Raw genomic sequence first — 13,153 nt, forward strand, 5'->3', positions numbered from 1 at the left:
ATGCACACATACAACATGCATAGGCACATATGAACACATATTTGTCTATTTAATAGAGGACTAGTATATTCCAATAATTTTGTTTGATAACTGTTAGAGTCTATTACTAGGTTAGAAAGATGCTTTATAGAAGAATTAGATGAGCAAATCAATACTGAAAGCAGTGGTCCCTTCTATGAGAGATGTTTAATAGAAGGATGCAAAATGGAGGACATTGTCTTAGCTGTTGACTTCCAAGAGAGCAGGAGGAATGAAGGTTCTAGGGCAGCCTAATGAGCCCTTCACACTGAGTAACTGGACTGATACTTCTAAACGAGGGCAGCCTTCTGTCTTCCCTCAAAGTGGGTTTGGGCAGTGTGATTTAGTGGAAAGAGCACTGGCTCTAGAGTCAGAGGACCTGGGTTTAAATTCTCTCTATGACTTTGGGCAATTAATTCAACCTCCCTTTAAAAAAAAATGGGAAAAATTTTCTCATCTACAAAATGAGGCAGTTGGACATCCTTTCCATCTCTAGAATTATGATTTTATTACCCCTAAATTGGTACAAAGAAGGGATACCACCAGGAATGTTACCAGGGAGCCTCAGGCAGGATGGTCTCCAGGTCACAGTAAGGATGGAACCCTAGATGGATTAATCTTTTGAGTCCATGTTCAGGGAAATTCAGAGAGCTTTTGGGATCCTGGTAATTCTCAGTTACTTGACATTTTTATCAGAGAGGGCATCTCACTTTGGTGGATCTTGTTAGTTTCTCACTCTTGAGAACACAGTTATAGCGGCACCAGTAACCTAGGAACCATTTGAAATTTCAGCTTTGAACAATGAATTCTGGTTATAGTTTGTACAGGGAAGAAAGGAGGAGCTAAGAGGCAAGAAGAGATATGGTGAGGGAGGAGATAGCCTGTTAGACAAAGAAACAATAGGTCCCTCAAACCCCACAGATTTTCTGGGTGGCAACACTAACCAATTCCACTCTTAGACTCAACAATAATATTTATCCTCCCAATGGGTCCCTTCTTTCTTCCTAGCATTCTCAGAGAAGAAATTCTTATCTAAGTCCCAATATGGAAGCCTGTGCAAAATTACCAAGATTCTCTCTTTGCTCCCATCTTTTGAGGCCTTAGGACTTCTTCCAGGCATTATGGCTTCTAAAGTATTATAATACTTCAAATATATTATGCTCCACCCCTTCCTCCCCACCCCTCACAATGTGTCTCATATCCCATGTCATTCCTTGTTCAATGGTTTTCTTCATGTCTGATTCTGTGACCCCTTATGGGGTTTTATTGGATACTGGAGTAGTTTGCTATTTTCTCTTCCAGCTTATTTTATAGATGAAAAAACTTAGGCAAATAAAGTTAACTGACTTGCCCAGGGTCACACAGCTACTAAGTGTCTGGGGCTAGATTTGAACTCATGAAGATGAGTCTTCCTTACTCAAGGACCATATTCTATCCACTGTACCACCTAGCCACCTCTATGTCCTTCCTTAATTCTTGGTTTTAAAAAAAAGTAAACAATGAATACTAAGAACTAGGGCAGACTCACAAACATCATTTCATTTCCTTTTTAAACAGATTAACTTGATTGGTAAATCTAGCAAATTATATAGAAATAGTGAATCTAGATTCTAGGAGGGCCCCAAACTAAGTGTCTTGTGATAATTTTATGAAGAAATATGGTAAGATATATTCATCGATAGCTTAGTTGCTATAACTGAAGAGAGTTCATGGATATCAATTTGACTCATTTTTTTGGTAAAATTTTGAGTTCCAAATTTTCTCCCTTCCTTTGTTCCTCCTCCTCTCCTGCCTAAAAATGGTAAGCAATTTGACATTGCTTATATATGTGCAATCATATAAAATTTATTTCCATATTAGTCATGTTGTAAAAGAATAAACAGTTCTCCCCAAAATATTAAAGTTTGCAAAAGAAAAAAAAACCCACACACAATGAAGCAAAAATAGCATGTTTTGATCTTCATTCCGACTTCATCAGTTCTTTCTCTGTATGTGGATAGCATTTTCCATCAAGAGATTTTTGGAATTGAAGAACCAAATCAATTATAGTTGATAAATACACAGTATTGTTGTTATTGTTTACAATGTCGCCCGCTTCTGTTCACTTTGCTTTGTATCAGTTCATGTAAGACTTTCCAGGTTTTTTCTGAAAGATGGATATCAATTTGGAGGATGTCTTTTCTGGGATGTTTTATAATTAGCCCTGTATTATTTATATTATCAATGCCTTTACTAAATACAGAGAAGAAATACTTGTCAAATTTGTAGATGACAATGTTGGAGGGAAAGAGTAAAGATAATACAATTTTTGCTGAGCTGTGCATTGGTACAAATATTTTGGCAAGTAACTTAAAATAACTTAAAAACCTTTTGACCTAGTTATTACAAGATTTAGCATGTATGGAAAGGAGGTTAAAGACAGAAAGAAAGGTCCTGAAATGTACTAAAATATTCCTTATCAAATATTCATAGTGACATTTTTTTGTGTAGTAGCAGAAACTAGAAACAGTGGGTGCCCATTGTTGGGGGAATGGTTGTACAAATTGGGTTATGCAAGTCAGTGAAAGAAGAAACTCCTTTCTGTAAGAAATGGTGAATTTAGGAAGCAAGATCTTCCCGCGGCTCCGGCTTCCACCCTCCCCAATCCATGTAAAAAGGGGACTCTAAACAAACTTTGGAGCTGCAGAACCCACATAATGACACAGAGAAGCTAACCTCCCACTGAGGACAGCCCGGCAGGCCGGCAGGAATCAGCCAGCGAAGCGCTCTGGAAGCCGAGCCCAGCACCACACCGAGGCTTTAGCCCCACGGCGGGCCTGACCAGCCACTGGCTGGAGGGACTCCAGATCAGCAGCAGCTGTGGCCGTTTCCAGATTTATCAACACATAGACACAAAGGACAAAGTGAGAGGTCAGTACAGTCTGGACTTTGGGAACAGTAAGTGGGAGTGCGTGGCTTTTACTCCCGGGGTGAGAAACCGCTGAGATGCCAGCACAGCCTGCCAGTGCCACGTGGTGGCTTCAGCTCCTGGGCTGCAGAGTGTAGGGGGACCAAGCACCAGTCTGAGGGGTAATCGCTCTTGCTTTAACCTGCTTGGATCTGGATTGCAGTCTAGGGTGGAGGTCCTGGGGTGTGTGTCCAGCTTGCCAGAGCGTGTGGAGAGCTCAGAGAGGGCACCCATCTAATACCTCCGGCAGCTGAGAAAACCCCAGCATTTGGGACGAAAACTCCCCTGTCTGGTGGCAGAGTCCTACTGTGGCAAAAAGCCCAAAAGTCAAATAATTGAGTGGCAAAATGAGCAAGCAGAGGAAACAAAGCAGACAAAAGATTCCAACATTACACTCCTATTTTGGGGATAAGAAGGAGCAAGGCATGGAACAGGAAGAAAACAGTGAAGTCAGTACTCCTGCACCAAAAGCTTCAAAGGAAAATACAAGCTGGTTACAGGCCATAGAGGACCTTAAGAAGCAGATAAGAGAAGTGGAGGAAAAACTGGGAAGAGAAATGAGAACAATGCAAGAAAATTATGAAATGAGAGTCAACAGCCTGACTGAAGAAAATAATAGCTTAAAAAACAGACTGACTCAAATGGCAAAGGAGGCTCAAAAAGGCAATGAGGAGAAGAATGCCTTAAAAAGTCGAATTTGCCAGATGGAAAAAGAATCTCAAAAGCTCACTGAGGAGAATCATTGCTTCAGAATTAGATTGGAGCAAATGGAAGCTAATGACTTTATGAGAAATCAAGATGCTGTCAAACAGATCCAAACAAATGAAAGAATAGAAGGCAATGTGAAATATCTCATGGGAAAAACCACTGACCTGGAAAATAGATCCAGGAGAGATAATTTAAAAATTATTGGACTACCTGAAATCCATGACCAAAGTAAGAACCTAGAAAGCATCCTCCAGGAAGTTCTCAAAGAAAACTGCCCTGATGTTTTAGAACGAGAGGGCAAAATAGAGGTTGAAAGAATACACCGATCACCTCCTGAAAAAGATCCCAAAAAGAAAACTCCTAGGAATATTATAGCCAGGTTCCAGAATTCCCAGATTAAGGAGAGAATATTACAAGCAGCCAGGAAGAAACAATTTGAATATTGTGGAAACACAATCAGGATAACCCAGCATCTGGCAGCTTCTACACTGAGGCATCGAAGGGCTTGGAATGTGATATTCCAGAGGTCAAGGGAGCTGGGATTAAGACCAAGAGTCACCTACCCAGCAAAACTGAGTATCATGTTTCAGGGGAAAATATGGTCATTCAGTGGAATACAGGACTTTCAGGCATTCTTGCTGAAAAAAAACAGAATTGAATAGAAAATTTGACATTCAGATACAAGAAGCAAGAGAAGCATGAGAAGGTTAACAGGGAAAAGAAATCATAAGGAACTTATCAAAGTTGAACTATTAACATTCCTACATGGAAAAACAATAATTGCAACTTATAAAACTTTTCTCAGTAGTTGAAGGGAATAGAAATATATATATATATATTTCTTTATATGAGGGTATGCAGGCATATGAATACATATGTGAATGTGTGTATATATGTTTACAGGTATACATAGATAGAGGGCACGTGACCAATTTAACAGGAAGGGATGATACTTAAAAGGTGAAATTGAGAGGTGAGAGGAGTATAATGAGAGGAGATGGGGAGAGACAGAATGGGGTTAACTATCTCATACAGAACAGGCAAGGGGAAATGGTTACAATGGAGGGGAAGAACAGGAAGGCAAAAGGGAATGGGTCAACCTTATTCCTATTGAATCTGGCTTGAGGATGGAGGGAAATACACACTAAATAGGGGATCTCACCCTCCAGGAGAATGGGGGGGAAGGGGATGATAGGGGGGATGATGGAAGGGAGAGCAGGCTGGGGGGGAGGGAAGTTGGAAGCACCCACTTTTGAAAAGGGACAGGATCAAAGTAGAGAATAGAATGGGTGGGAGGGAAATGTAGTCAGTCTTTTACAATATATCTACTATGTTATTGTTTTGCATTAGCTGTACATGTACAACCTATACTGAACTGCTTGTCTCCCCAGTGGGGGTGGGTGGCATGGGGGGAAGGGAATGAATCTGGGATTGAAAGTTTTAAAATCAAATATTCAAATATATATACATATATGTATATATATATGTGTGTATATATATATATATATATATATACTATTAATTAATACCATCTTACATGTAATTAAGAAATGGGATGTACAGGCACTGAGGCATAGAGATCCACTGGAAAAGTCGAAACGGGTATGGGAGAAAATATGAGAGAGAGCAGATTGGAGGTGGGGATATCCTGTGGGACTGCTGTTTTGGGGGGATGGGTGGGGGAAAAACGGGGAGAAAATTTGTAACTCAAAATCTGGTGGAAACGAATGATGTAAATCAGAAGTTAATAAAGCATTAAAAAAAGAAAAAAAAAGAAATGGTGAATTTAAAGAAATTCTGAGAAGCATGGGGAGACTTGTATGAATCAATACAGGATAATGATAAAAGAAACAAGAGAAAATATGCATGTTGATTATGATATAAATGAAAAAAAGACTAAAAGACATCACAACTCATATTAAATGAAAAGACCAATATTAGCAACAGAAGTCCAATATTGATATATACTTTCCTCCTCTTGGTAAAGAAGTGATAGAGTCAAATGAAGAATATTGTATACACTCTCAGATTCAGTCTCTTTTATGGTTTGTGGAAGAAAGGGAAGGTTGGAGGAAGAGAATTTTAAACTGAAAATAAAATAACATTACATTTAGAAAAAGAAGTATTTACTTCAAAAATCAAACGCAAAAGGATAGCATGTGGTTAGATTTAGGTTGACAGAAGTTCATCATTTTTTTAATCTATAAATGAAAGGTTAGCCTTGATTGTTACTAAGCTAGAGATATTTAAGAGACTTTCTCTATGATCTCCCTTAGGGTTCTGGATATATCCAACTAGTTCTTTTCCCTCTTCACCCTTAATAGTGAGTATACCTATAAGGGATGAAAAAAAATACAGTTCTGGACCTTCAGTCTCATTGAGCTAAGGCCTTATCGGAAGGAGATCACCATTGGAATGCCCCAGGAATTTATACATGGCCTTGTCCTATTTTATATATATATATATATACACACACACACACACACACACACATATATACATATATATATTTAACATAGACTTGACTAAAATCAGAACGATATGCTTATCAAACTTACAGCTGACAGCAATTCTGCAAGAATAGCTAACAATTGACAGAACTATTCAAAAAGATATCTACAGATTTAAATATTGAATCAAATCAAATAAAATGGAATTTGACAAGGATAAACAGAAATTTTGATACTTTGGTTAACACAATTTTATAAGGAGACAATTTGCTTCCCTGTCACTTTAGAGGTTGAAACATAGCAAGCTTTTGTAAATATTTTTAGTTCACTAATATCCTTGAGGCTCTGTTTAATCATCTATGTAAGGAAGGATTTGGATTAGATGCCTCTGTGGTCACTTTAGCCTCTAAATATAGGAGCCTATGAACTAGATGTCATGTGTAGAAGTTGCAAAGATTCTAATTTAGGGTTGATGGAAGAAACAACTTCCAAACAGAACTATTTAAAATGGGAATAGTCTGCTTCCCTTCAATGGAAATCTAGAAAAGGTTAGATTTTGTCAGGTATTTCTAGAGGGGATTCTAGTTGGGACAACGAGGTGGTCCCTGAGGTCTCCTCTAATTCCATGATTGTGTGACCAGGAACCCACTCCCCAGGACACCAGCTCTTCTTTTCAAAGTCACTCAGGTGCTCCTTGTTTCATCAAGTTTCTTTCACTGTATGGTCCTTACTGCCTTTCCCAAGGTTCCTGGACCTTCATGGCCCCTGAGTTGCCTTGGCTGTAGGAGTTCAGAGATCTGTCACTTCCAAAGAATTATTACAAGGTTGATATTCTTTTTGCCACTGCCATAATCTCTAGGTGTTCCTTCTCATCCATTTTCTTTCCTTTTTTTCCCAAAGCAATCAGGGTTAAGTAATTTGCTCAAGGTTACATGGCCAGGTGTTTCTGGGTGGGTGCTAAGTGTCTGAGCCCAGGATTCGATCTCCAGGTCATCCTGACACTGGAGCCGGTGCTCTTACTTGCTGTGCTACCTGGCCGCCCCTTCTCATCCATTTTCTTTTCCTCATCTCTTTATCTTTTGCATCACAAGTATATATGTGTCTGAGTGTGTGTGTGTGTATGTGTGTGTTAGTATATGTTAATTGGTGGAACCTATACAAAAACACAAATAATATGAACAGGGTAAAATAAAGATATACAGACAAGACTATGATTTATTCTCAGTTTATGTGGCCTGAAACTTCAAACTATCATAGACTTAGGTCTAACCTAATTATTCTATCACCCACTTGGTGCAGAATGGTCAGTCATTGATTCTATTCTTTTCTTTCCCTAGACAAGAATGGCAACTTCATTACAGAGCATATCAAGAGTGAATTTAGAAATGACTATAGCAGCAAGCACCCCAATGTTCCCAGGGTGGCTGCTAGCAATACAGGTTCTTGGATCTGCTTTGTTAAAGGAAAGCAACTCAAAATGGGTTAACAAGCTTACTTTAATCAGTCAGACATATATCGTTTACCTTGTTCAGGGGAAAAAGGTCAGCACCCCGAACTTCAAAGCATACAGGCAGAATTATCAAGACAGAAACAGATCAAGTAGACAGATTTCCAAACTGTCCAACCATTACATCCATACCCAGTCAACATCTGGGTTTTTCAAAGCTGGGGGGGCTCTGGACAACGGCTTTTCAGAATACAGATCAAATCACAGAACACTTCTCAAAGTGAGCCCCCAAAACAAAGTCTCACATCAGGGCTTATATAGCCTTCTCCTGGCTCAGAGAATGTAACAACCTTATTGACCCACTGGCCAATCAAAAAGTATCTACTGAAAAACAAGCCTCCCACCCCAGGCTTCAGGTGCACTTTAGCCTAGGGGCAGGGAAGATCTTCCAAATTTGCATTCCCATTACAATGACTCACTTGACTTTCTGGACAAAATTTCTGGTTTAGTCTTCCAATTTCAGTATCTGCCATATAGGGAATGATGTAGTTTACTTGTGATATTCCCACCCATAGTGATACTACTTCCATAGTTAATTATCTAACTGTAGAATAATAATAATAGTGATGATAATAAAAAAAAAATTATATAGCACCTTCTATCTGCCAGGCACTATGTCAAGTGCCTTCTAAAGACTATCTGATTTGATGCTCACAACAATCCTGGAATTATCTTCAGACACTATTATTATCCCAATTTTACAATTGAACCTGTGGCAGGCAGAGGTTAAGCGACTTGCCCAAGGTTGCACAAAGTTAGTAAGTATCTGAGTTGGATTTGAACACAGGCCTCCCTGATTCTGGCCCCAGTTGTCATCTATTGTAGTGAACTTTGTAATACTCTAGAAGTCCTCGCTGCTTTTAAGGTTGTAGGTGGGTGTAAGTTGTAGGTATTCAAATAATTGGTTCTAGTATCCATCCAGAGTATTCTTTGATAGATCATACCATAGGTGACATGTGAAAATCATTAGTAAGAGGCGTTAATGAAAACATTAATGAGATATAATGGAAATATAAATTAAAGACCCTGACTTTAGCAATCACACTCTTGGCATTCACACCATATGACTACCCTACGAAATGTATCTTGTTAGTCCTAATCCTCCTCATGTCCCTGAATCTCTCTCTGGTTCCCAACATAGCAGGAATAGTATATCAGTTTAAACTCATGTTGTTGATGACGAAGCATTGTCAACACTTCTGAGGTATTTCATATTTAGTCTTACTAAAGTAGACATTCTTGGGAATGCTGGTAACTTGGCATAGCTCCCAGATGATTCTCTCTTGCCATAACACCCAGAAGAATGTCTCAGAATATCAACTAGAGATTCCTTTGAAACATACTGTGATTGGTTCTATATCCTGCACTCATTTGTCGTGGTGCAGTGGCTGGCATCTATTCTCATCTATCTCCTTCTTATCACCTTCTGGAAGCCTTTCCTTGAATTTTCCCTAACATCTTGGCTCAGAGGCTACTCACACCATGGACTCAAATACAGACATCTGGGGGATGTAGTTAAAAAAAAAACAGATGGAATTTGAGTCTAGACATGATCCTTTACACAACCACCTTCCCCTTGCTATCAGAAAAGAAAAACAAACCCAAGGACATAGAAAACTATAAATAGAACAGTTCCCCTCACTTTGAAATTTAGATAATTCAACCTGACAACTTAGGAATTCACAAAAATCCTCTCTATAATCTCTTACATAATTTGTTACTTAACTCTTACTCTTGCAGGATAGAGTGGGTCATATTTTAGTATAGCCAAAACAGCGTTAGAGTAATTGTGTCTAAGGCCCTTTCATATTTGACCATACTGCAACTCAGGGGTCTGTATTTTTAAATGTAGTTTTACTGGATTACAAAGTTCAATTCAAATAAGCAATGGTAATAGGTGTTTGGTTTTCAGAAAATTGAATCCAATTAGTTTTACAGTATTCTGTTCTTGTCAGATGGTAAATGTAGTATTTTATTTAGTTCAGGGTATTACATTTTAAAGGAGAATTCTGACAAGCTAAGGACCCAGAGAAGGTGATATTATATTTAGTGTAAACATGCAAGAAACTATCTATTCTGCCCAACAATTGGTTTTGACAGCTGTATCACAATGGTATAAATCAAGTCAAGAACCATCTATTAAGCAGTTACACTGCATAAAGCATTATGTTAAGTTCTGGAGACAAAAACAAAGGCAGAAAACCATCCCTACTCTGAAGGAACCCACAGTCTTATGCAAATAGAATGAGAGAAATGCAATTACTGAAAGGTAGGTTACAATCTATTTATTATGTAATTAATAGATCAGAAAGCCATGTAAATCATACATATGCGTAATAAAATCAGAAATAATTTTCCCTTTCTTGGATCCCTATTAAGATCAGTTTGTAGTTTTCCTATGTGCTTCTCATGTTATATTTCTGGTTATGGTTACTTGTATATGTGTCAGGTCCTCTCCTAGAATGAAAACTCCATGAGTGTAGGGGTCATGCACATTACACATCCTTTTTGGCACCCAAGAGTTGTTTACTAGATATTTTTGGAATGAATGAATGAGCAAACAAACACAATGTAATGGCACTCAAAATTATTCCCTCTGATGAGAATGATCAAGAAGATTTAAGTGTAGAAATGATAAATACCTTTAAATATTTGATGAATCATCTGCTGGGAAATGTTTATACATTCTAAGTGGTTAAGATGTTAGCTCTATGGCCAATATGTGAAAGTTGTAGGAAGGTCATTTTTAGGTAAACATAATAACCAAACTTTTTCTAACAGCCAGAACTTCCTAAAATATCATGTTCTCAATTATGAAAATATCTAACTAGAGATTCATGGTTACCTGCCAGGGATATTAAAGGAAGGATTCTACTTTGGGCAGAAGAGATTGAACTGCAGGACCTTTAGAGCACCTTCCAGGTGAAGATTCTCTGATTCTATTATACTTTTAAGTCATATATCTTAGGTGAAACCAAACTACTACTAAACAATCAATGTTTATTGTGTTAGGGGCTTATCTGGAAACAGAATAAATTCATTTGGGGGTAGCTCTGTAGCCAAGACACAGAAAAAATTAAGCAGCCTGGTCAACGCAATGCAGAGGATCCAAAAAAGAATGGAATATCAAGGGAGATTGATAGTAGTGTCACCATGTATACAGAGGTATTTCCAATTGCACCCCCCCCACACACACAAAACTAGACACAAAGTTCAAATTTGAATAGTTTAAGAAATTCCACTCATAATGTCTATCGTTGTACCCATACTCCCTCTTAATCACATAAGAAGAATTATTGGTTGGAAAGTACTTTGAAAACTCTGAAGTAAAAATCAATGTTAAATATCATTATTATTGCTGGATAGAATGCTTCTATTGACTTAAGTCCAACCCAATTTTGACTCAGATTTTCCTTTCCCTGGCTAAGAAGTCTATATTCTCTACAAGTCATTCTCCCATTCATAAATGGTCAAAGGATATCAACAGGCAGTTTTCAGAGGAAGAAATTACAGTAATTTATAGTCATATAAAAGTGCTCTAAATCACTATTGATTAGAGAAATGCAAATCAAAACAACTCTTCAGTACCATAATGCACTTGTCAGCTTGGCTAACATGACAAAACAGGAAAATCATAAATACTGGAGAATATATGGGAAAATTGGAATTCCAATGCATTGTTGGTGGAGTTGTGAATGGAACCAACCATTTTGGAGATCAATGTGGAACCATATATGTACCAAGGGCTATAAAATGTGCATACCCTTTGACCCTGCAACACCTCTTCTGGGGCTGTATCCCAAAGAGATCATAAAAATGGGAAAAGAGCCTACATGTGCAAAAGTATTCATAACAACTCTTTTTGTGATGGCAAAGAATTGGAAATCAAGGAGATGCCCTTCAGTTGGAAAATGGCTGAGCAAGTTGTGGTATATGAATGTAATAGAATACTATTGGGCTATAAGAAATGAGGAGCAGGTGAACTTCAGAAAAACCTGGAAAGAATTAGATGAACTGATGCTGAGTGAGGGGAACAGAACCAGGAGAACATTGTAGACAGTTACAGGTGTGTTGTGCAATGACTAACTTTGATTGACTTGGTTCTTCTCAGCAATGCAAGGTTCTACGACAACTCCAAAAGATTCATGAAGGAAAATGTTGTTCACATCCAGACAGAGAATTATGGAGTCTGAATGCAGATGGAATCATACTATTTTTTCTCTCTCTTTTTTTGTTTTGTTTCTTCTTTCTCATGATTCACTCCATTGGTTATAATTCCTCTTTGCAAGATGACTAATAGGAAAATGTATTTGATATGGATGTATATGTGGAGCCTATATCAGAGTGCATGCCATCTTGGGGAAAGGAGAAAATTTGGAACTCAAAAGCTTGTGGAACTGAATATTGTAAACTAAAAATAAATAAATTTTAAAAATAAGTCTATATTTTCCCCTTAGTTTCAAATAATTTTTCTATTCTGTCTAATGGAGCTTTCCCTAGTCATCTGATTTATCATATATCTCTGGCAAATTTTTAACATTTAAGTAATAATTTATATAGAATATACAGAAAGCATATATTATATATATACACACAAAACCATCAAATGATGATGTATGTTAAATGATTTGAAAACAATAAAGCTGCATATAAAGGTTCACAATAATAATAACTATAATTTGTATAGTAGATTAAGATTTTTCAGGGTGCTTTGCAAATATTAGTTCATTTGGTCCTCACCAAAATTCTTTGAGGCAGGTACTAGTATTGTCCTCATTTTATAGATGTAGAAACTGAGGTAGGTAGAAGTTATGATTTGCTCAGGATCACAAAGCTAGTAAATTTCTTGGGCTGGATTCAAACTCAGGTCTTACTGACTCCAGACCTATTGTCCTGTTATACTGTCCAGCTGCCTTTAATAATTATGATGATGATTTACAGATGATATGAATATTGCTTGACCAGCTTAGAAAAACCAAATCTGATTTTTAGGGTGAAGGCATGGTTTTGGATTGAAGCAAAATTAGGTACAGTGGATAGAGAGATAGCCTCTAAGTCAAGAAGGCTTGTCTCTGATATGTACTGACTAGATAAGCCTGGGAAAGTCTTTCAAGGACTCAGTGCTCTATGAATTTTTTTAAGATTCTCAATTTCACAGAACAATTTTATCTGTAATGGTTAGGTAGTTTCCTTATCAGATATTGCCTACACCAACAAAATCATAAGTCTAAAATAAAAAAAAAACACCTCGAAAACCCCAAAATCCAATTCTGTGGGATTGACAGTAGATGACTGCTTGGAAGATGACAGTGTATCTGAATTCTAAACTGGGAGGAGGAAAGTGAACAGTTATACAGGGAAGATGCCATTTTCTACAGGTGTTAATGACCTCCTAAGGAATTATTATTATTTTTTAAAGCAATAGAGGTTAAGTAACTTGCTCAAGCTTACATGGCCAGTTATTTCTGGGTGTGGTGCTGAGTATCTGAGCCCGGGATTTGATCCAGGTCATCCCAACACTAG

General features: G+C 37.7%; 1 protein-coding gene across 6 annotated transcripts in view; it reads left to right on the forward strand.

The window, feature by feature from the left end:
• LOC138160705 (olfactory receptor-like protein OLF3) overlaps positions 1-13,153 on the forward strand; it is a 650,404-nt gene that overhangs the window by 442,805 nt on the left and 194,446 nt on the right. The window lies entirely within an intron of this gene.

The sequence above is a fragment of the Petaurus breviceps genome, unplaced genomic scaffold, assembly GCF_028583685.1.
Source record: "Petaurus breviceps papuanus isolate PSGF00001 unplaced genomic scaffold, PetGlider_PUasm1.0 181, whole genome shotgun sequence".
Taxonomy (NCBI): domain Eukaryota; kingdom Metazoa; phylum Chordata; class Mammalia; order Diprotodontia; family Petauridae; genus Petaurus; species Petaurus breviceps.